The 25,288-nt window shown below is 39.7% G+C and overlaps 1 pseudogene; it reads right to left on the minus strand.

Annotated features, from left to right (window-relative positions):
* Nucleotides 1–18,304: 18,304 nt before the first annotated feature.
* Nucleotides 18,305–25,288, minus strand: part of LOC122751208 — a 32,937-nt pseudogene continuing 25,953 nt past the window's right edge.

Raw genomic sequence — 25,288 nt, forward strand, 5'->3', positions numbered from 1 at the left:
GCCGCCACCGCCGCTCCAGAGGCCTCACCAAAATGGCCGCCGCCGCCTTCGGCCGCCACCACCACCACCACAGATCACTGCCGCTACAGCCGCCGCGGCCCGTCCTCTCGCGATAGATAGTGTAGCGGGTGCGAGAGCAAAGGGGGAGGGAAAGGGAGGAGACGCGCGTGCCAGAAGGAGGTGTTGGCCTGTTGGCGCGCGAGGGTTCTTGGGAAGTGTAGTTTCCCCGCTGCGTGTGTCAAACTCTACCTACGGTTTCTTAAACTTCCTTGACACAAATGAAAAGGTTAACTAAACTTTCTAGGCAATCTTGGCTAATACCTTCATCTTTCCAGCCTATTTCTAGTTAACCACACTCGAGACCCTCAATAGCTTTCCCGAACTGTTGCTCTGGTCTAATAATAACATATGTAAAACCTTATATGAACACTTCAGAAAGGAGGACAAAGAATGCAATAAACACATAATCATAAATGCCATGTACATTCCCAGCTTTGCTCACGATTTCCTTGCAAAGCTTTTTTCAACTCTTCCCTATTTATCTAATCGTACAGCATCCTTTAAGATCTAGCTCAACTCTTACCTCCTCCATGAAGACTTCTCTGACAGCTCTAAAACATGTGGTCCTTGCCATACACTTTCTTGAATTACTGCTTTATTTTCTTAATTTTTAAATTAACAAGCATTTACTTTCTCTGCCATTACCTCCAACTTACTTATTTCTTTTATTAATTTTTATATCCTTTTTTATATCACCTAGTTTTTCTCAGTATCTATCCCTCTCTCTCATATAACAAATAGTGTTTTTAATTTTAAAAAACCCTTGTAATAAATATGTATAATTAAACAAAATAAATCCCCACAGTATCCATGTACAAAAATGTGTCTCATTCTACATCTTTTTCTTTCTTTTTTGGGGGGGGAGGGGGGGACAGGGCAATGAGAGTTAAGTGACTTGCCCAGGGTCAAAACAGCTAGTAAGTGTCAAGTGTCTGAGGTGGGATTTGAACTCAGGTCCTCCTGAATCTAGGGCCAGTGCTTTATCCACTGTGCCACCTAGCTGCCCCTCATTCTACATCTTGAATCTATCAGCTCTGTCAGTAGCTTGTTAGCACAGATCATTATCAATCCTTTGAACTATGGTTAGTCATTGCTTTGATCAGAGATCTTTAGTTTTTTAAAGGGTCTTTTTGTTATTGTCAATATTATTGTTGTTATATTAACTATTTATTGGTTCTGCTCACTTCAGTCTCCATCATCTGCAGTTCTCACAAGTCTTTTCAGCTTTCTCTGAACCCTTAACCTTTATAATTTCTTATGGCACAATAGTATTCCATTACATTCATATACCAAAATTTATTCAGCCATTCCCCAATTGATGGGTACCTCCTTCAGTTCCAGTTCTTTGCACCTACAAAAATAGCTCCTGTGACTATTTTTGTGCTTATGATTGTTTTTTCCTCTTTCTTTCATCTCTTTTGGTTATGCTACTATACTTTTATATCTTGTGTAAATATAACTACAGCATAAAGATCTTGAGGACAAAGGATATATTTTGTACTCCGCTGTATTAAATTTCATCTAGCAAGTATTTATTAACTGCCTACTACTTGTTGGACAATTTACTAGGCTCTGGAGGTATAGGGAAAAAAAGAAAACAATTTTTGTCTTATTACTTCCCTCCTAAGAGTAGGAAAGTGTGCTTTATTCACTGATTATCAGCTATTCTTCTGGGTCAGGATTGGAGTTTGGTGGCTTTTTAGTGTTGTTTTCATTTGTAATTTATATTCACTATGTATATTCTCCTGGTTCTCTTTACTTTGAATTGCATCAGTCGATAGAAATCTTACTGTGTTTCTTTGAATTCCTCCTATTTGTGATTTGTTATGGCACAATAGTATTGTTACATTCATTTATCCCAATTTGTCCTGCCATCTCTCAAATGGCGGGAACCCATTTTGTTTCTGTTCTTTTTTTTCTACCATAAAATATTCTGCCTGATTCCCCCCCTCCCCAATAAATATGCAAAGACAGAAACAGCAGTACCATGTAGTTACAACTTGTGGTAACCCAAGTGGGAAGATAAACAGCTGGTACTGCTACCCCAATCCCCACCCAAAGTCTTACAAGAGTTTTTGTTTCTCCTCATTTGAAAGTAGCTGGGGAAGAATTAGGTATTTCATCTGTTCATGCCTTTTATATGCACACTAAGTACTTTTGCCTGAATTTTACATTTTTCTTTTTTTTATTATGAAATTGACAGACATAAACAAAGATGATTATTTCCAAATAACACAGAAGAGAAATAGCATGGCATGTGAAACTGAATCTCAATTATGTACAATATTAAGTATATAATAAATTTAACACAATTATTCCAGTATGGTCCTCTTTGTGTGTCTGAACTTTCTTTGGCTCACTTCTGTGTATTTTATAAATATTCTTTTCTTTTTTTATCATTATCACTATGCCCATTTCCTTCATAATTCTCCCCTCTTCAAATAAAATATAAAATTTTAAGAGGCGCAGCCTGAAAAAAAAAAGAATGCTGAAAATTTTAAAATACCCTCCTTTTTGACAAATAAATATAGTCAAACAAAACAGAGATACACATTGGCCACGTCAGGAAATGTGACTCATTCTATACCCCTATTCCATCACTTTTCTGATAAAAAGATGGGAAGTATGATTCATCATCAAGCTTTTGGAGTTATGGCTATTTATTGCATTGTTGTTCTTAAGTCTTTCAAAGTCGTTTTCCTTTATAGTGTTATTGTTATTATATAAATTCTTTTCCTGATTCTATTACTTCATTTTTTTTTTTCTTGGTGAGGCAATCGAGGTTAAGTGACTTGCCCAGGGTCACACAGCTAGTAAGTGTCAAGTGTCTGAGGCTGGATTTGAACTCAGATCCTCCTGAATCCAGGGCCAGTGCTCTATCCACACTGTACCACCTAGCTGCCCCTATTACTTTATTCTTTATCAGTTCATCCAAGTTTTCTCAGCTTTCTTTGTTTTTTTGTTTATTTGGGTGAGGCAATTGGGGTTAAGTGACTTGCCCAGGGTCACACAGCTAGTAAGTGTCAAGTGTCTGAGGCTGGATTTTAACTCAGGTTCTCCTGAATCCAGGGCTGGTGCTCTATCCACTATCTCAGCTTTCTTTGAAACTATCCCTTTCATAACTTCTTATGTTGAATTCTATTACATTCATATACCATAATTTCCTTAGCCATTCTCTAATTAATAAGCACTCCCTTTGTTTCCAGTCCTTTCCTGAAAAGATTTTTTTGAAAAGTTCTACCTGAGGGGACAGCTGGGTTTCATAGTGGATAAAGCACCGGCCCTGGATTCAGGAGGACCTGAGTTCAAATGCGGCCTCAGACACTTGACACTTACTAGCTGTGTGACCCTGGGCAAGTCACTTAACCCTCATTGCCCCGCAAAAAAACAACAAAAACAAAAACAAAAACAAAAGACTCACTATTTCTACTCTGAAGATTGCAATAGTTTTATAGCAAATCTTCAATTTCTCCTCCTATCAGTCCATCCTATACATCACTGTCAAATTAGTCTTCCTAAAACATAACTCATCACATTTCCTTCTCTTTTACTAAAAAATCTTCAATTCTGATCTAATTCTACTAGGTTAGAGACAATTAGATGGCACAGTAGATAAAGCAATGGACCTGTGGTTAGGAAGTCCTGAGTTCAAATCCTGCCTCAGTTCCTTCATCTATAAAATGGGGTTAATATTAACACCTACTTCCAGGGGTATGAGATTTAAATGAGATAATATCTGTGCTGTGCAAACCTTAAAAATCCAGACTCCTTCATTTGGCATTCAAAGCCTTGCACAGTTTAAATCCTTTTCAATTTTATTTCCCATTATGTTCCAAAATGTATCTTATTCTCCAGCTCAACTGGATGATCTGTCCTTCCCCCAACATACCCCATGCTTTTAGAACAAGACTTTCAAATTCTCTACATGTTTCAGTTAATTTGGCCACTATAAAAATATAGTCTACTATGGAATATTTCTTCTGAAAACTTGCCTATTAGCTTCCATTACCCTGATTAACATTGTCATTGATTCTCTTAAAACTTATATAGATGAGATATTTGACATATAAGTCAGTTATTATTGATGCTCTCCTAATCACTTTTTGTTTTGTTTTAGAAAGTTTAAGAATAGATCCCACATTGCTCTCAAACTTTTGTCATCCCTAATACTGATTTCTGTGCAGATCTTGGGCTAGTTACTTCTCTCCTCTGTTTTCTTCAATTACACATCAAAAAGCACATCAAAGATTATGATGTCAGAGTTCAGATCCTTTGGTAACACTCTATTTAATAGTGAAAGTTCTTGCTATCTTTTGTCTATTTGTTGTCCTACTTCCAGTTTCATATTTAATTGTCCTCAGGATGACTTTGCTTAGTTAGGTCTCTCGTAAAGCTTTTTTTTTTTAAAGTGATTTTTTTTTCTTACTCTGTCATTGTTTTATGAGACAATATTGCTCACAATGTTCCATCATTTTCCTCCACAAGATTTACAACAGAATTCATCTTCTAAACTGGTGATGCCCATGGCTACCATTTCCCTTCACTCACCAATTAGTTCAAATGTTTGCTTAGGCAACCTTTTGGCTCTTTTAGTTTCCTGGTAATTGCAATAAACTTATGGGAGAATTGGAATGACACCCCCTGCTGGGAGGGAGATTGTGAGCTCTGGCCATGAGAAGAAACCATGTGACTTTAGTGTCCAGAAGTGACCTTTTCTGGGGTTTTTAGGTCAGTTCGGTGTCAGGAAGTGATGTTTGCTTGTGGGTCCCATCAATCAGTGTTACCAGCCAATTAGGTTGGAGCTGTGTGTGTGGACAGCCCCATTGCCAGTTTCTCAGCAGGCTTTTGGGGGGGGTGGAGCGGGAAGCTGCTGAAGCGTTGGCCTTTTTGGTGGGAGACTTCGGCGAGAGAGCAAGAGATAAGCAGGATAGGGAGAGCAAGCAAATTTCATACTTGATCCACATGTTTCTCTTTACTTACCCCTAATATACTTTGATAAATATTTAATGCCCAAAGATTGCTGCTATATGTTTTCTAATTTAAGGTGACTACTCATTAGATTTTAGACATCATAGCTAGGATTTTAGCCCCTTAAACTTATATCAGTTAACATGTATGAAATTATTCTAATGACTGTCAATCTATTTTCCTTTATTGATGTTCCAATTTGAGGAATGAATATATAATTTGAATGAGACTTGTTTTAACTGTACACTAAACTTTCTCCCCTTTTTTATTCTTTCAAATAAAAAAGTCGTGCAGAAAAAAAACCAAAAAAACCAAAAAAAACCATACCCCATGCTTTCCTACCTCCACACCTTCTGTTGTTTTCTTGCTACTACCTATGGAAATACTACCCATTATTGAAAGCTGATCTCCAATGCAACTTTTTGAGATGCCAAAGAACTTACATGGGATCCCTTCAGAAACCTTTATGCATCAGTTAGTAATCCACACCTTCCACCTGAATGATACCGTTGCAAACCCAGTCCCTGGGGCCTATGGAGAGATAGAGGTATCAGTGTCAGTTATGTTTGGGCTTGCAAAATGGGCAGCTCCTAGCAGTCCTTAACCAGACAAATGTTTCCTCACACTATTGCCACTCCATGATTTTTCTTATGTTACTTATGTTTTCTTTACCTTAGTCTGACAGATAATTGACACTCTTGGTTTCATACCCCAAACTCTCATCCTCCTCTCTGTGCTGTAGAGATTAAATCTTGACAAAGAGACCCTAACTTACACCTGATAAAACTCCATTATTCTCCCTCCTTAATACCTCCCTTCACTCATTCCCCCAATTCATTGTCCATGTGGGTGAGCTTTCTGGCTGGATCATGACTTAGAGTTGAAACAGGCAGGCTCATCCTGCAATCATTAGCAATTGCAGAATTGGACTGTGACACTTCCCTCATGGAGGGAAGATGAGACATATAAAATTAGAATCGATCCATTTGTTCCAGACGGCAGAAGCAAGAAACATGGATAGACATTCCAAAGAGGCAAATTCAGATTTGATATCAGAAAAAACAATTCCCAATAATGATAGCTGAAGGGGCAGCCAGGTGGCGCAGTGGATGGAACACTGGTCCTGGAGTCAGGAGAACCTGAGTTCAAATCTGGCCTCAGACACATAACACTTACTAGCTGGGTGACCCTGGGCAAGTCACTTAACCCCAATTGCCTCACCAAAAAAAAAAAAAAAGATATCTGCCCAAAAGTGGACTGGGCTGCTTCAGGAGGTAGTGGGCTTCTTGTCATGGGTGTTCTTCAAATAGTTGTTGGATGAACATTTGATCCATATGTTAAGTAAGGGATTCCTTTCAGGCATGGGTTGAACTAGCTGGCCACTGACATCTCTTCCAACTCTGAAATTCTGATTCTTCCAAGTAACTATACAAAGGATTATGCAATTTTGGAGGTTTGTATGGGTGATTTCTTCAGTGAGAAAACTCCTACTTTTTAAAATCAGCAATTTATAATCTTAGAGAATTGGCTGGGGTTGGTGAAAGGTTAAGCAGTCTCCCAGGGTCACACAGCCAGTATGTGCTGGTAGATTATAAGCACCCTATAAGATATACCAAGTTCTATGGGGGTTTCTGAGCAGGGGAAGATCGCATATATTTGGGGGAATCAGGAAAGACTTTGTGGAAAAGGGGGTATTTAAGATGGCATTTGGGGGGGGTGGCTAGGTGGTGCAGTGGATAAAAGCACCGGCCCTCGATTCAGGAGTATCTGAGATCAAATCCGGCCTCAGACACTTGACACATACTAGCTGTGTGACCCTGGGCAAGTCACTTAACCCCCATTGCCCCACAAAAAAGAAAAACAAAGATGGCATTTAAGTATGGAGGGGATTTTGATATTCAGAGATGGCAGGGAAGGCCCTGTAAGCACACATGGAGCAGTGTGAACAGAATTGTCATTTTATGATTCTTGAACAAAAGAGGGGCACGATCAGTGCTGCACATTAAGGTGATTGATCTAACAGTGTGTGCTGAGTAGTTTGGAGGGGGAGAGGGGAAACAGAGCCATAACTGTAATAACAAGGAAGTTTTTCCTTACATTAAGCCTGGGTTTGTGTCTTTGTACTTCCACTTATAATGGGGTTGGGGTTGGGGGGAGAGTTGATCAGGAGAACACCTGGGTCCTCTAGTCCCCACAACTGATTTGATTAAATGATAGAATTTGGACCTTTGTCAGCTTGGCACCTCCGTAGACGTGCTCCCTGACCCTTTGATGAGAGGACATAAGGAATTCTGATTGGTGCTCAGAAACTCTTGATCACCCTCTCCCCCCATTACATATACATTGGGGTAATCTAGATGAAAGGGTATAGCTGAAGGTGGTAGATAGAGGAATGTAGTGTAAGGGGAAGACTCGAAAGATATTTTAAACAAAGAATTGCCAAAACTTGGTGACTGATTAGCTATGGGTAATGAGGGAGAGGGAGAGACAGAAACAGAGACAGACAGAGACAGAAAAAGAGAGACAGAGGAGTAAAAGATGAAACGAGGGGCTGCTAGGTGGCACAGTGGATAGAGTATGGGCCCTGGAGTCAGGAGGACCTGATTTCAAATCCAGCCTCAGACACTTAACACTTACTAGCTGTGTGACCCTGGGCAAGTCACTTAACCCCAATTGCCTCACCAAAACAAAACAAAACAAATGAGGATTTCAAGCCTGGTAGAAAGTTGTTGGTGCCATCAACAGAAAGAGGGAATTCAGGAGGAGATTTTCAGGAAATGGGATGAATTTGTTTTTTGACATGTGTATAGAATGCTTGCAGAAAATCCAGCTGGAGATAGCTAGCAGGCAGATGGAAATGCAGAATTGGATGTTAGGAGAAACATGAAAGCTGGAGATTTAAACTTGGAACTTATTCCCAAAGAGGGAAGAGAACAGAATGTTGAGGATGCTTATATTCTGGAGTGGGACCAATAAAGGAGAGTTGATCATGTGCCTAGGCATCCTGGTCAGAACCTTAGTAGTTTCCATTTTTTCCCCAGGCTATGGAAGCAGCTGTGAATTGCATATCTAGGAATTCTGGACTGGCACCCCAGGGATGTGTCCAGCTAAGTTTGGGATGGTTGTCCCATTCTGAATTTGGCAAATGAACTTCTATTTATAAAAAACATATTTAATACATTTTATGAAGCCCTTCCATATCTGTTTACTATCTTCTGAAGGAGCATCTCCCTGCCTCTCCTCCAAAATTCCTTCATATAAATCAAAATTCCGCCATAAAAACTATGGAGCAGATTGTTTCACACTTGTTTTAGGGGCTGTCGTTAAGCATTTATTGAGGAATTAGACTTGTTCTGTTTAACGCCAGAAGACAGAACTAGGAGCAATAGATGGAAATTGTAAAGATGCCAACTTAGTCTTTGATGTAAGGAAAAACTTTCTAATAATTAGAGCTTTCCAAAAGTAGAATGGATTGCCTAGTGAGATACTATAATGGAAATAAGTATGTTAATTTAGGCTGAACAATCCCATTTTGCTTTAACCCTCCATCTTGTGATAAAATAGTCATTATATAAGCTATTTTTCCAGTGGTATAATTTTGTAATGTGCCCCAGATTTGATAAACACTATCAAATTTATATGTGTTCCTCAGATTTGGTAAATGATTACAAATGACATGTATCCCCCCAATAAATAGCCAATAAACACTTGCTGTTGACATTAGGTGTGATTGATAGTTTCTTTCGTCACAACCTTAGGTAATACATCACCAATCAGAATTTAGATGTAATTTATAAAACCAGAAGCATACCTCCACACCCCTGGGGTATCAGCCTGATCCTGAGTTGAGTAGGACAGACTCAGGGCGGCTAGGTGGCGCAGTGGATAGAGCACCGGCCCTGGATTCAGGAGTACCTGAGTTCAAATCCAGCCTCAGACACTTAACACTTACTAGCTGTGTGACCCTGGGCAAGTCACTTAACCCCAATTGCCTCACTAAAAAAAAAAAAAAAAGAGTAGGACAGACTCCAGTGTTTCCAAACTTGGAAGGGATTTGGAAATGTGGGCATCCCATGTTCACTTGACTGACAGAGAACTGACAGAAAACTACGTAGAAGGGAGACACACAACCTCCAACTGGGTGGAGAGGTTACCTTGTCATGAGTACTGGGGACAGGAAAGGCTTAGTGGGACCTTGAGGAATCAGGTTGGTGATTTGTTCTTAGAAGGCTTGATGTTTGTGTTATTGAATGGTAAATAAAGTTTTCATTATATCGCATTCATGAGTGTGGGTTTTATTAGTGTAGTATGATCAGCTCTAATAAATAAAGGTCATGGTAAATTGCAAGTAGTGGAACCCCCTTACTGGAAATCTTTAAGCAGAGGTTAGTTAGGTGATCAGTAGTCGGGTGGAGATCACTTTTCAGGTATGAGTTAGAAGATGGTCGCTGGGATCCCTTCCAACTCTCAAATTCCATGATTCTTTGGGTGGCCCTTCTGGGCAGAGTCTAAGCTAGACACAAGAAAACAAAAGAAGCAAATGTTTCTTACCTTAAACTCATTTGCCTGATGACAACTTAAGTTTTATTTTTCCATCAATTTTATGTGACTGCCTATTTCCCTACAACAAGAATTGACAACCAATAGAAAATCCATTGTACCATCCTCCCTCCTCACCAACCATCTGTTCCTGTTCCAGATTCCATGAGAAATTGGACTTTTAAGAGACCAAGGGTCAGCAGAACATTTCCTAAAGGTATTGCAGACTTGCTTATGTAAGTGAGTTGGGATCAACGGAGCAGGCTGCAGGTGTGTACCTTAGTATTCTCACTGTGCTCCCAACTTTTTCCACTCCTGAAGAATTGAATAAAGGGGGGCAGCTAGGTGGTGCAGTGGATAGAGCACCGGCCCTGGAGTCAGGAGTACCTGAGTTCAAATCTGGCCTCAGACACTTAACACTTACTGGTTGTGTGACCCTGGGCAAGTCACTCAACCCCAATTGCCTCACTAAAAAAAAAAAATTTTTTTAATTAAAATTGAATAAAGGAAGAATTGGCATGTCTAAGTTGCTAACTTGGGGGAGGCACCTAATGTATACAACCTTCCCAAGGAGTTTAGCCACAAAACAGAAGAGAGCTATGTGACAATATTTAGTAAAGATGGATCAAGTGAGAGGTTTTTGAGGATAGGGAGGGCATGGGTGTATTTGTGGGCAGTAGGGAAGTAGCAGGGAGAAATTGAAGATAAGTGAGAGCGGAATTGATAGAAGGGGCAATCTGCTTTGTGAAGATGGGATAGAGCAGGAACACTTTTGCTTGGAGAGTGGTTTGCCTCGGCAAGGAGAAGGGCCACGTCTTCGAGTGAGAGAGGAGTGAAGGGGAAAATTGTGGCAGAAAGCAGGATAATATGAGGAGGTGGAGAGAAGGCAGAAGACAGGGAATGGCCTCATTTTCAGTAAAATACAAGGCAAGATTCTCAGCTTAGAGAGTGGGAGCAGGGAGAGTCATGAGAGGCTTGAGGAGGGATGGAAAGGTTTGTAAGAGTTGAAACGAGTGGGATAGGGAGTCAATTGGGTAGATGTAAAAGGGTTGTCTTGCTGCACTGAGGGAGCAGTTGAGATTATTTGTAGTGGATCCTCTCAGCATAGTTTTGTGATTTTCTTCAGCTTCACCTATGTCACAGGATGGTTGTGAGGATCAAGTGAGTTGACGTATAGAAAGTGTTTTGTAAATCTTAAAGTGCTATATAAATGCTATAATGTTATAGCATTTATATAAGCACCATAAATTAACAACTAATTCATGTTATCGTTAAAATTAATTATTTTAAATTTATTATTGTTATTGTTATTATTATTATATCTTAGTACAATGTCTGCCCTCTTGGGCTCTGAATTCCTTACATTCCTGAGCCTGTGAAAATGACTGTAGCATACTCTTTAAAAATCCCTGTATCCTGTTTTTTTACTCCTCTTCCATCTTTCTATTTTTTTTTGTGGGTCAGTGAGGGTTAAATGACCTGTCCAGGGCCACACAGCTAGTAAGTGTCAAGTGTCTGAGGTTGTATTTGAATTCAGGTCCATCCAGAGCTGGTGCTTTATCCACTACACCACCTAGCTGCCCTCTTCTCCTCCTTTTCTTGAATCCTCTAGAGCAGGGGTTCTTAACCTCAGATCTGTAAACTTGTTTTGAAAAATATGTGGCAGAGTAGATAAAGCACCAGTCCTGGATTCAGGAGGACCTGAGTTAGCTGTGTGACTCTGGGCAGGTCACTTAACCCCCATTGCCCCACAAAAAAAACAAAAACAAACAAAAAGAAAAGAAAAATATGTTGACAGCTGTATTCTAACATAATTGGTTTTCTTTGTAATTCCATATATTTTACTCTGTGCATTCTAAGGAGAGGTCCATAGGCAACATTGGACTTCCAAAAAGGTCCACAATACAAAAAGGGTTTAGAACCTTTATAAGAAGTTGCTAGAAGAAAATCACTTCCTTTCCTTCCTACCTTAGTTTTTAGCTTCTCAGCTAGGACAGGTCCCTTTCTTTCCTGTAACAGCTAGGGGATACAGTAGAGAATGAGTCAGGAAACCCTGAATTCAAATATGACTTCAGACATTTAACTAGCTGTGTGATCTTGGGCAAATCACTTCACCTCTGGCTTGTCTTAGTTTCCTTGTCTCAAAAATGGGGATAATAATAGTACTTGATTGCCTGTTGATACGCCTTCCCTCCCAATTGTTCTGAGGATCAAATGAGATACTATTAGTAAAGTGCTTAGCACAGTGCCTGGTTTATATAACACTATGGTGTCATATAAATGTTAATTATCATTACTACAACCACTACTATCACTATGTCTTCTCTGAAACTTGGCTCTGGCTCCTTCTTTTTTTTTTTTTTGGTGAGGCAATTGGGGCCAAGTGACTTGCCCAGGGTCACACAACTAGTAAGTGTCAAGTGTCTGAGGCCAGATTTGAACTCAGGTCCTCCTGAATCTAGGGCCAGTGCTCCATCCACTGTGCCATCTAGCTGCCCCCGGCTCTGGCTCCTTGTACTAGCTTCTTCTGCTTCAAAGTAGAAGAGCTCTCTCATTTGTTTCATACTTTATGCCTTCACTACTACTTCTACAGAATTAACTCACTAAATCTTTTTTTTTCTTTTTTTGGTGAGAGAATTGGGGTTAATTGACTTGCCCAGGGTCACACAGCTAGTAAGCATCAAGTGTCTGAGGCCATATTTGAACTCAGGTCCTCCTGACTCCAGGACTGGTGCTCTATCCACTGTGCCACCTAGCTGCCCCAACTCATTAAATCTTGGTTGGTTGGTGTGAGGAAACTGAACTCCACCAAAAGGAAAATTAGCTTGCCTAAAGCCCCAACAGCGAATTAGTGGCTGAGCTGGCGTTAAACCCAAGTCTTCTAGAGGGTCACGCTATAGAACTCACTAAAACAACATGATTTCCATTTGAATTACTCCTTTTCTTCATCCAGATTCTTCTTTCCTTCTCCCAGCAGATGATTTATAGGCTGTTTCATTTGCTACTCTCCCTCCCTCTCACAGAAAATTTTGAAAACTCAACTGAACAAGGAACAATTTCTGCAAATTGTCTTCTGTTAGGAGGGAAGGGAGTTAAGGGAGTTTTTGATCACTGTTTCAATTCATTCTTCCAACCAACCTAATGAGATTACAGGATCCTTTGTCTTTGTAACACTTTCCTATTCCCCCAAAACTTGTACTCATAGGTTTAATCCCCAGAGGGTGGCTTCTACTCTCAAGTTTTAGAGGTAACCCTGTGAACTACAACTGCAACTCACAAGACCCCACCAGTGTGCTTCCCATTAATCTCAGCAGATTAATTAATTCTTAGCAAAGACATTTACTCAAACAACATAATAAGAACGATAATTGCAAAACTCATTGTCACAGGGGAAGTGGGGATTCTTTGGTATTCCTCAATAAAGTATTACACTCTCTCACATAGTCCAGTTAAAATTAGAGAATTTAGAAACATTCTCCCAGAACAGAAAGAAGGCAAAAGCTTTTATAGAGGATAGATGGGGTGTCCACCTGAAAGTGGAAAGTTCCTTTTGGGGGTGGGGTGGGGAAAGCCCGGATGCTTGTCATATTCCTGAGAGTCGAGGGGGATTTTTTTGAAATGATGGTCCTGGCCTTTGGGGTTATCTCTGTCTACTAGCTCCAGTAAGGTAGTAGCCACACCTAATTGATTTTCCTGCTATAGAATTTTATCTCCTCTTACTTCTTAAGTGTGTCTGTCCTGCTATCTAGTTGGTCAATCTAAACTTTAATAGTCCCTTGATTTCTAGATATATCTGTCCTGTTATCTGGTCATCTTTAGTTTTGCTTCTCACAGGGGAAACAACTTCTGATTATCCTAAGTCCCATGTCACTCAAGAACTCAGAGTGTACTCTCCCACAAATACAGAGTGTCCATGGGAAGACTAAAATTCATAGTATGATAGTAGTAAGGTACACATGTAGGATATATATATACATATACATATACATACATACATACATACATATATATATATATATATATATATATATATATATATATATATATGGCAAAGCTACTCATGACACCAGGAATTGTAGGGTTTAGAAGTCCTTTTTCTTTTTGTAGAGTACTCACACTGGGTTGCCAGTTTTTAGAATATGTTGATTTGTGTTTAATAAAACTACTTTGACTAGCAAGTACTAAAAGAATTTTATAAGAGTGGGACACATGGCTCAGTAAAAATTGTTTCTGGCTTTTCATTCTACTGCACATTTAAGCAAAATTAACTGTTTATTCCTATTTTCCCCCTGTTAACAACAGTGACAAAAAGTTCTTGAAACAATAACATAATTCCAGGAGACAGTTATTAGAAAATAATCAAACCTTTTGGGTTATATGACATACCTGAAAGAGATATTGAAACTGTTCCCTCTTTGATACCACACTTCTCTGAATTTTCCTCAGCATATAAAATAAAATAACCTAATTAAAAATCAATATTTCTGCTCTTTAAACATATCCATAATTCACAATGCTTTAACTATTTTAATTTAGTGTTAGTGTGATTTAAGGAATTTCCTATTCATGAGTCAAGCAGCAATTTAAGCAATGTAGTTCATATAGAAGTAGCTGATAGTTCTTAGGTTTATAGTGCAAATGAAGCAGGGGTCAGAACTGCAGAAACTGTTGTTTGTCCTCCTTTCTCAAAGGGGATCAATGACATCAGGAAGGTGATGTCTTGACTTGCAAGTGAATTGAATTTAAGTGAGGCAGGGCAGTGCAGTCATCAACCTCTCCTCCAGAGTCAATACAGCAGCAACTGAATAACATTTCTGTTATAAAATAGACAAAATATAACACATGCAAAAAGCCCTAGTATGAGGCAGCTAGGTGGTACAGTGGATAGAGCACCAGCCCTGGATTCAGGAGGACCTGAATTCAAATCTGACCTCAGACACTTGACACTTACTAGCTGTGTGACCCTGGGCAAGTCACTTAACCCCAATTGCCCCCCCCCCCAAAGCCCCAGTACACAGTTGGTTATAGGACTGGAACATTGGCCAGATCTAGCTGGTGGTCCAGAAGTAAAGTTCAGATGAATTCTTCCAAAGTGTTTTTTGTTATTTATTTGTTTGCTTTAATTAATTGATTGATTGACTAGTTTGTTCAGATTTTATGAAATAATTTTAAAATTACCATTTCTTTATACCAAGAGTAAAAGAAAATATTGTATATGATACTGTGGAATAATGTTATATACATCTTGATTTTTTAAAGTTTATGTTAAGCTTAACATGGAACTTTGAACACTACTTTACTTTTCTGTACCCCTTTCTGAACTTCTCTTAGTTCTCTCTTTCTAAAAATGCTTGGTTGACATACTATTTCTTTTGGTTTTGGTGCTGATGTTTTTCTATTTTGAGGTTTTTCGTCATTGCTCTGATTTTTCTCTTATAACATGACTAATGCAGAAATGTGTTTAATGTTATTGTGTGTGTGTGTATATATCTATATGTATGTGTATATGTATAGAGATATATAGATATAACCTATATCAGATTACCTGCTGTCTAGGGGAGGGGGGAGGGAGGGGAGGGAGGGAGAAAAATCTGAAATTGGAAAGCTTGTATAAACAAAAGTTGAGAACTATCTTTACATGTAACAGGAAAAAATACTTTATTAATTAAAAAAAATAAAATAAATGCTTGGTTGATGTGCTTTTCTTCCTTATTTTTTGATATCACTAACATTGAATGTACCTCATAAATCTCCCATCCTCCTAAAACCTCTAAATGCCCTTCCATGTTTCAAGTATAGTCAGGCAAAACAAATCTACACATTGCCCATGCCTAAGAATATATTTCTCATGTTATACCTCTAGTCCATTATCAGGGAGACATGATCAGTCATTGATCTTAAGCTTTCCTAAGTTGTTTATTTAAACAGTGTTATAGCCATTGCATAAATTGTTCTCCTGGTTCTGCTCACTTCACTTTTTTACTTAAAAAAAAATACTTTATTTCTTTTAATAGGTCAGAATCCTCCTCCACACCTTCCTCCACTCCTCAGTTGAGAACACAAGAAAAACAAAACCCATTACAAAAGTCAATCAAAATAAATGTCCACATTGATCATGTCAAAAAAAAATTGGCTCATTGTGCATTCTGAATCCTTCACCTTTTGATCATGAGGCATGTTTCTTCATTAGTTCTCTGGAATCCTGGTTAGTCATTATACTGTTAAGAAATCAAAACGAGTATTCTATCACATTTATATAATATAGTTTGTCCAATCATTCCCCAATTTATGGGTACCCCCTCAGATTCCCATTCTTTGCAACCTCAAAAAGAACTATAAACTGGGGCAGCTAGGTGGTGCAGTGGATAAAACACCGGCCCTGGAGTCAGGAGTACCTGAGTTCAAATCTGGCCTCAGACACTTAACACTTACTAGCTGTGTGACCTTGGGCAAGTCACTTAACCCCAATTGCCTCACCAAAAAAAAAAAAAAGACAAAAAAAAAAGAACTATAAATATTTTTGTGCATCCTTAGAGTTTGTTTTGCTTGGGACTAACCCTTCTCTTAGTTGACTCTCTCTCAAATTACTCTTCCTCAGTTTTCTCCTTCCCCTCTTATTTCCCTGTTGAGTGAAATGTATTTTTTTTTGTTTTGGGGCTGGGCCATGAGGATTAAGTGATTTGCCCAGGGTCACACAGTTAGTAAATGTCAAGTGTCTGAGGCTGGATTTGAACTCAGGTCCTCCTGAATCCAGAGCCAGTGCTTTATCCACTACGCCACCTAGCTGCCTTGTGAAATGTATTTCTGTACTTAACTGTATGTGTTTTCTTTCTGATAAGTGGAGTTCAGGTATCAGCTCCTCCTTCTCACACCCTCCTTCTTGTTTATATACATATCTGCTTGTTCTAGTAGATATGTATGTCTTGTTCAAGATAAACATATCCAACTGATTATGAGATAATTTCTGATAACTTTTCTTACTCTTCCCCTTTCCTCTTCTCTGTTTCCATTCTTTACTTAATATCATCAAAACATGACAGAACCACTCACAGGCCTTATATCCTGATAATGACAGGATTCCAAAGGAATGCATGTATCATCTCCCCATATTTGAATGAAGCAGTTTATCCTTGTTTAATCCTTTATCATTGCTCATTCATGTTTATTTTTTTAATGTTTCTCTTCATCCCTGTGTTTCAATGTTAAAGTTTCTGCAAAGCTCTGGTCTTTTCATCAGGAAGACTTGAAAATACTTCATTTCATTAAAGATCCCTTCCCCTCCCCCACCCCCAGCATTATGCTCAGTTTTGCTGGGTTAGTTATTCTTGGCTGTAAGCCTGTATGCTTTCTTTGCCTTTTCAAATATTGTATTCCAAATTCCCCTCTCCTTTATAGTAGTTGCTGCTAAATCATTTGTGATCCTGACTGTGGCTCCTCAATAATTGAAATCTTTCTTTCTGAATGTTTGCAGTATTTTTTCTTTGACCTAGAAACTCTGAATTTTGGCTCCGAAGTTCCTGAGAGTTTTCATTTGGAGGTTTCTTTCAGGAGGTGACTGAAAGATTCTGTTTCCACTTTCCCCTCTGTTAAGAGGTCTGGCCAGTAGTCTTTTGGTGATTTCTTAAAATATGTTGTCTAGACTTTTTTTCTGGTCATTTGTTCTGATGGTCCAATGATTCTTAAATGTGTTTTCCTTAACCTATTTTCCAGGTCAGTTGTATTTGCTGTGATATTCCCTACATTTTCTCCCCCCCCCCCAGTCTTTTCCCTCCTGACTTTGTTTTTTTGTTTGTTTGTTTTGTTTTGCTCGGGGCAATGGGGGTTAAGTGACTTGCCCAGGATCACACAGCTAGTAAGTGTCAAGTGTCTGAGGCCAAATTTGAACTCATGTACTCCTGAATCCAGGACCGATGCTCTATCCACTGCGCCACCTCGCTGCCCCTGGCTTTGTTTTAATATATTTTTTGTGGTCTTATATAGTCATTAGCTTATATTTGGTCCATTTGAATTTTCAGAGAATTTGTTGCTTGAGCAACTCTTGTTCCAAGCTGTTAATTCCCTTTCCTTTTTCTTCTGAGCAAGAGTAGACTGCTGCTGCACTCAGCCCTTAACAGCCAACTGGAAAGTTATGTTGATTCAGAGGGGCAGAATTGGAAGTTCCTCTTTGACCTGAGATTCCTGCCCCAGTGATACCTTTGCAGGCTGGGCTAGATGCTGGGACTGAGATGCTGCTCTGTGCCTAGGATCTGAGCCCCGCGGCTGCTATTGTTGGCTTTTGAACTTCCTCCTTTTTTTGGCACATCTCCCAGGGCTTCCCTACCCAGGAATACCTAGGGGCACAGGGGCACAGGTCCCCTTTTCAGTCATTCCCATTGCCCTATGTGGATTTGGAGAAGTCCCCCTGTGCTTCTGAGACTTCCCTTTCTCCTTCCCCTGGTGAACAGTGTTCACCTGGGAACTGGAGTGTTCTGTGAGCAGCATACTCCTGGCTGGACCCAATCTCTAGTGTCCACAGACACTGTCCACTATCTGTCTTCTTATGCTGGTCTGAACTGGAAAAGATGACTCTGGGGCCTTTTCTGGATTTCCCCATCACAATTTTGTCTGGTGCATTTTCTAGATCTGTTTAGGGTTTTGTGGAAGGGAGCTCAGCCTTACTGGTCCCTACCACTCTGTCATTTTGACCACACCTCTCCAAAGTGTTTTAAAGCTCCATCACTACATGCCAAAGTGCACCTCAAGCTTTGTACTTGTCTTTGACAGTTTCACTGAGACCCACACACAAACATGATTTAAATCTCTAGATTATTTATTATAGTCAAAAGTATTTCCAAGACAAATTTATCTAGAATTTGGAATCTAATGTATTTGCATCTGTGTCATACTCTTTGAATTATCCTTTTCACTGATAAACTAGCTACTTTAACCTTCTTTAGGTTATACTGCTTGACCAGGGAAAGTAAAGTTTTTTTTTTTACTAGCATCAATTATATCTTCAACAATCAGTATATTTTTTCTAGCCAAAGTTGAGAGATCATCTCAAGTTTTACTTTTATATATCCAGTTGACTAGTTATTACAGAAGCTCTTCAATCTGATAAAACTATAATGGTTGGAATTAATTCATTACTATTCTTGTTCAGTGCTTTGATATAATTGAGGAAATCAGCAAAGAGTTATAGCACCACCCTTGAAGACTTAGAGGGTAATGATATAGCAGTCTCCCTTCTCTTTCATCATATCTTGGCCCAATAATTCTTTTTTGTTGTTGTTGTTTTGGTGAGGCAATTGGGGTTAAGTGACTTGCCCAGGGTCACACAACCAGTAAGTGTCAAGTATCTGAGGTCAGATTTGAACTCAGGTCCTCCTGAATCCAGGGCCAGTGCTTTATCCACTGCGCCACCTAGCTGCCCCTGGACCAATAATTCTATACTGACCATGATTATCCCATGAGGAAAGAACACCTTTTCCAAATCTTTAGTATAATGCTTAGGTAAAGTCTAGGTCATAACTTAGTCCATCACCCTCAATAATAATGCTTGGGCTGAGGGTGGCTATGACAGTTTAGGAAGTTTGATGTTTAAGGAAGAGGTAGGGAGGGAAGCAAAGGAGGAGAAAGAGACAGGAGAAAAGGAGGGGAAGAGGAGGAGATGTCACCCAGTGAATGCATTAGGGATCAAGAGTGTGAGGGAGTGAGCCAGACTGAACATGGAAGCCCCGGATCCTAACTAAAATGTTACAGAGCCTCCTGATGACACAATTTGACAAAAACAGACATAATTTTTACAAAGTTCTCGAATATTAAGTGGTCTAATGTTCATAGTAACTTTCCTCAAACCAAAGACAATAAAAAGGAAAGGGGGAAAAGAAAACCAAGCTTCCTCTCTCAAAGGAAAAGTTTGGTCTCTAAAGAGCTACCAGGACATGTGGGACTACCCTCACAGGGATCAGGAACTCTCATTCTTCCAATGAAAAAACAAACTATTAGGGGCGGCTAGGTGGCGCAGTGGATAGATCACCAGCCCTGGAGTCAGGAGTACCTGAGTTCAAATCCGGCCTCAGACACTTAACACTTACTAGCTGTGTGACCCTGGGCAAGTCACTTTACCCCAATTGCCTCACTAAAAAAAAAAACAAAAAAGACAAACTATGATGTCTTGGTGTTTGTGTACAATACGGCCCTGCTGGCACTAGGTGGTCTAGGGCCTTTGTCCTTCCCTTTCCCATTAAGTAGCCTCTCTGTTCAGGCCTCATTTAGTAATTGAGTATTACAATCAACTAGATCAAGGACCAGGGGGTTAGATCACTCACTCTTGTCTTCTCCTACTGGGGGACCTCTCTACTTTGGACTCACAAGCACAATTGGGTTTAATCTGGGAAGAAGGAGAAAAAATTCCTCTGGATCCTTGAAACACAGATGACACCCAAAATTTCTCCAGAGATTTCTGAAACATATAGGGAATTCAACTAGAGGTCCAAACTGACCCCTCATTAGGACAAACAGGCAACTTTAAAAAGGAAAACACAGAAAAGTCCCAATGAAGACCCCCCCTCCCCAAAGGGATTAAGCTTTGGTTGGTTATTTGGGGTTTCAAGTGCATCAAATAAACATTATCCTGCAGACCTCAAGTCCATAAAGACCTCAGACAAGCTATCTGAGGTAATATCACTGTAAGGCAAGCTGTCTAGGTCCACTTAAATGTTTTATTTTGAAAAGAAGCAATAAAATGAACATCTTTGAGCTCCCATAGTGTGCCACCCTAGGGATTGGTATTCTAGGGATGCCAAATCCATACTGCTCTTATTAGTTTCCTTGGATCAGTAATACAATAGATATTGACACATACACATTTGAACAAACAGAAGTTATCTCAGAAATTAGAGTCTAAAACAAAGCAGACAAAAACATGCCAATTTTTTTTTTCAGTGGCTCCTGCTAGGGGATCTAAGAATCAGAATTCCACTTAGAGTATCATGCCAGTGGGTCCCTGCAAATGAATAGGGGATGCAAAACATTCCAGATAAATCCTGACAGGATAGCAACCCCTAGGATTCTTCCTCTAACCTTCACTCTTCTTAGAAGTTCTTTGGGTATTAACATCTCTCTGAGGCAAGGGGGGAACAACTTAATAGGCTGAGGAAACATATCAGCCATGCCTCTGGGGGCTTTAAATGGTTGAACACTGGGTGAGTTTCAGAGTCAGAGCTACTTGTGGAGAAGACTCTTGTGCCTATACTAGCAGACATCAAAGGGGGAGGTGGTGTTGGTGATGCTGGTGAAGAGATTAGCTCTGTAGCCCTGAAGAGAGCCTACTGAATGAGTAAAAGACACTTCATTCTGTACTCCAGGCAGATACAAATACAGAAACAGAAAAAATAGTCACTGGAGGGAGGAGGTAGCTTCAAGTAGCATGACCTCACTCCACTTCAGCCACACAGAAAGATTATCATACACTTGATCTTGCCATCACTCACAAGTGTTCCACGTCCATGTTCATGAACTCTGATAATCCCTTATCCCATCATAATCTGTCATTCCATAGCTCCTGCCTTGCAACCCCAAACCCTGTTCTTCATTCACATCATGACTACAATCCCTCAACCCTTAGTTCTTTCCCAGACCATCACCTGTGCAATAGCTACACTCTCCTCCCTTCCCCACCTTGACCCCTTGGTTAACCTGTTCAACTCTGCTCTTCTTTTGAGTCCTTTGTCCCTGATGCTATCACTTATATTCTTTTTTTATCATAAAATTGTTTTATTATTTTTTTTAGTTACATGTAGAGATAGTTTTCAACATTTGTTTTTATAAGATTTCTAGTTTCAAATTTTTCTCCCCCCTCCCCAAGACAGCAAGCAATCTGATATAGGTTATATATGTACAATCACATTAAACATATCTCCCCATTAGCCATGCTGTGAAAGAAGAATCAGAGCAAAAGGGAAAAACCTCAAAAAAGGAAAACAAAAAAAGTAGAAATAGTATGGTTCAATCTGCATCTATATTCTACAGTTCTTTTTTTTTTTTTTTGATTTGGAGAGCATTTTCCATCATGAGTCCTTTGGAACTATCTTAGACTATGGTATTGCTAAGAAGAGTCAAGTGGGGGCAGCTAGGTGGCGCAGTGGATAAAGCATTGGCCCTGGATTCAGGAGGACCTGAGTTCAAATCCAGCTTCAGACACTTGACACTTACTAGCTGTGTGACCCTGGGCAAGTCACTTAACCCTCATTTCCCTGAAAAAAAAAAAAAAAGAATGTCGTGGTGCAGTGGATAAAGCACTGGCCCTGGATTCAGGAAGACCTGAGTTCAAATCTGACCTCAGACACTTGACACAACTAGCTGTATGACCTTGGGCAAGTCACTTAACCCCAATTGCCTCACCAAAAAAAAAAAAAAAAAAAGAAGAGTCAAGTCTATCGCAGCTGACCAACATACAATGTTATTGATACTGTGTACAATGTTCTCCTGGTTCTGCTCATCTCACTCAGCATCAGTTCATGTGAGTTCTTCCAGATTTCTCTGAAATCTGCTTGCTCATCATTTCATCACAATGATTTTTTTTTTTGGTGAGGTAATTGAGGTTAAGTGACTTGCCCAGGGTCACACAGCTAGTAAGTGTCAAGGGTCTGAGGCAGGATTTGAACTCACGTACTCCTGAATCCAGGGCTGGTGCTCTATCCACTGGGCCACCTAGCTGCCCCCACAATGATTTTTTAAAAAAACTTTGTGTTCTAAATTTTCATCCTCCCTCCCTATGGAATCAAGCAATTCAGTATGTCATATATGTGCAGTTATGCCAAGCATCTTCACATTAGTCAAGTTGTGAAAGAAAATAGACAGAATAACTTTAGAAAGAAGAACTAACAAAATTATACTTCAATCTGTATTCAAATACCATCAGTTCTTCCTCTGTTGATGGTTTATATTTTTCATACATGCTTCTGATGTCATCCTGCTCATCATTTCTTTCACAGTTACTATCACTAACTGTATTACCCTCCATCCTATTCCCTCCCCTTGATATTTACTCTATTTTCTATCTTCTTTCACCCTATCCCTCCTCAAAAGTGTTTTGCTTTTTACTGTCCCCTGCCCCAATCTGCCCTCCCTTCCTTCACCTCTCCCCCCTTTTCCCCCTTCCCCTCCCACTTTCCCTCAGGGCAAAATATATTACTATACCCACTTGAGTGTTTATGTTAGTCCCTCTTTGAGCCAATTCTGATGAAAGTAAGGCTCACTCACTCCCCCACTTCTTCCTCATTTTCCTCTCCACTCCATAAGCTTTTTCTTGTTTCTTTTATGTAAGCTTTTTTACATTCTTCCACCTCTCTATTTCCCTTTCCCTTTCTTCCAGTGCATTCCTGTTACCCCTAAACTTTATTTTAAAGATGTCATCATGGGTCTGCTAGGTGATACAGTGGACAAAGCACCAGCCCAGGACCCAGGAGGCCCCGAGCCCAAATCCAGCCCCAGACATAAGCCACCCCATCCTGCCTGCCCCACAAAAAACAAGGACAAATGCTTTACAGATATTATCCCTTCACATTCAATTCGCACCTGTGCTCTCTATCTCTATTCCTTTCAGCTGCCCTAATTCTGAGACACTTCTTATGAGTTGGAAGTATTATATTTTCATGTGAGAATGTAAACAGTTTAAACTTTTAATGTCCCTAATGATTTCTTTTTCCTATTTACCTTTGTAAAAAAAATCAATAACTAATCCTATCTGAAAAAATTATAGACTGTACTTATATGACAAATTATGATTATATGAAAAATTATAATTTTAGAAAAATTATCATTTGGGCCATAAATCCTGCCTCAGTTGCCATTCAAATGTAAAAATATTTTTACTGACTAGGGGGGACTAATCTGCCTGCAAAACTAATCTAACTGGAGAACTAATCTGGGGACTTTTGACTGGCTGGCTATCTGACTGCTATTAATTTAGTATGGGCTATTTAAAAATTTCTCCACACTGCTCCCAAATTGATAAGCAAACAATTAAAGAAGCCTCTTAGTTAAATAATCAAGGCAGAATTTATTTATAAAAATCAATGTAAATGATAAAGGTAAAGAAATGCAAATTATACAACCTGTCTGCTTTTAATATAATAATGGCCATTGTGGCCTCTTGCCTTAGGGTATGCTCCAGCTTTCTCTTTCTTAGCTTTTTCTCCATCTTTTTTCTGTCCATCCTCTTCTCTCTACCTTCTAACTGCAAAGCCCTTTCTCCAACTCCTCTGTGCTGACCGCCCCACTGAATAGTCCCCTGCTTCACTCTTTAACTTCTCTCTCACTACCTTAGTGATGAACCCCTGAAAAGCCCCTTACTCCATACCGCTCCTTCCTCTGTCTGGCTCCTCTCTTACTGTCTTCTCCAACCTCCTTGTACCATCTCCCCTCTTCTATCCTCTCAGTCTTCTAGCCTCCCTTTCACTGTCTTCTCCCTTGTATATATGTTCCTTCTTTTCTCTCTTGTCAGCCCCCTTTTTATTAATCTGCTCTCCCAGGTGAAACTCAGGGCTGGCTGCCCCCAGGACCAGCCAAGCCCTGTGCTTCACAAGCCCATAGCTGGGGCTGGGCAAAGCAAACCCCAGGGTCCCTGAGGGTTTTTGTGGGCCTTTCTGCTGTGCTCAGAGGCCCCCCTGCAGCTGAAGCAGAGGAGGAGGGGCCCTAGCTCCTCTTACACAGAAAAAACCCCTGAGGGCCTAAGGCTTTTTAATCTCAGCCCAAAGGCAGGGTCCCCAAATCAAAATAAATTTCCACACCTTTTTATACTTCTCTAGGGTCTTATATATGAAAGTTAAATTTTCTATTCAGTTCAGGTCTTTTCATCACAAATGCCTGAAAGTCCTCTTTTTCATTGAAATCCCATTTTCCAGGGGCAGCTAGGTGGCAGAGTGGATAAAGCATAGGCCCTGGATTCAGAAGGACCTGAGTTCAAATCTGGCCTCAGACACTTGACACTAGCTGTGTGACCCTGGGCAAGTCACTTGACCCTCATTGCCCCACCAAAAAAAAAAAAAAAGGAAATCCCATTTCTCCCCCTAAAGCATTATACTCAGTTTCTCTAGGTAGGCTATTTTAGGTTGTAGTCCCAGTTCCTTTGCCCTACAGAATATCATGTTCCATGCCCTCTGGTCCTTTAATGTAGAAGCTGCTAAATCTTGTGTTATACTGACTGTGGCTCAACAGTATTTGAATTCCTTTTTTCTAGCTGCTTGTAATATTTTCTCCTTGACCTGGGATCTATGGAATGTGGCTATAATATTCCTGGAAGTTTTCCTTTTGGGATTTCTTTCTGGAGGTGATTGACAGATTCTTTCAATTTCTATTTTACCTTCTGCTTCTAGACTATCAGGACAATTTTCCCTAACAATTTCTTGGAGGATGATGTCTAAGCTCTTTCCTTGATCATGGTTTTCAGGTAGTCCAATGATTTTCAAATTATCTCTCCTGGATCTATTTTCCAGATCAGCTGTTTTTCCAAGGAGATAGTTCACATTGCCCTCTATTTTTTTATTCAATTGGATTTGCTTTACCGTGTCTTGGCTTCTCATAAAGTCACTAGCTTCCATTTGTTTAATCATAATTCTTAGGCAATTACTTTCTTCAGAGAGCTTTTCTAGCTCCTTTTCCATTTGGCTTTTCAAGCTGTTGACTTTTTTTCTCATGATTCTCCTGCATTGTTCTCATTTCTCTTTCCATTCTTTCC

This window comes from Dromiciops gliroides, chromosome 1 (assembly GCF_019393635.1).
Source record: "Dromiciops gliroides isolate mDroGli1 chromosome 1, mDroGli1.pri, whole genome shotgun sequence".
NCBI classification, from domain to species: domain Eukaryota; kingdom Metazoa; phylum Chordata; class Mammalia; order Microbiotheria; family Microbiotheriidae; genus Dromiciops; species Dromiciops gliroides.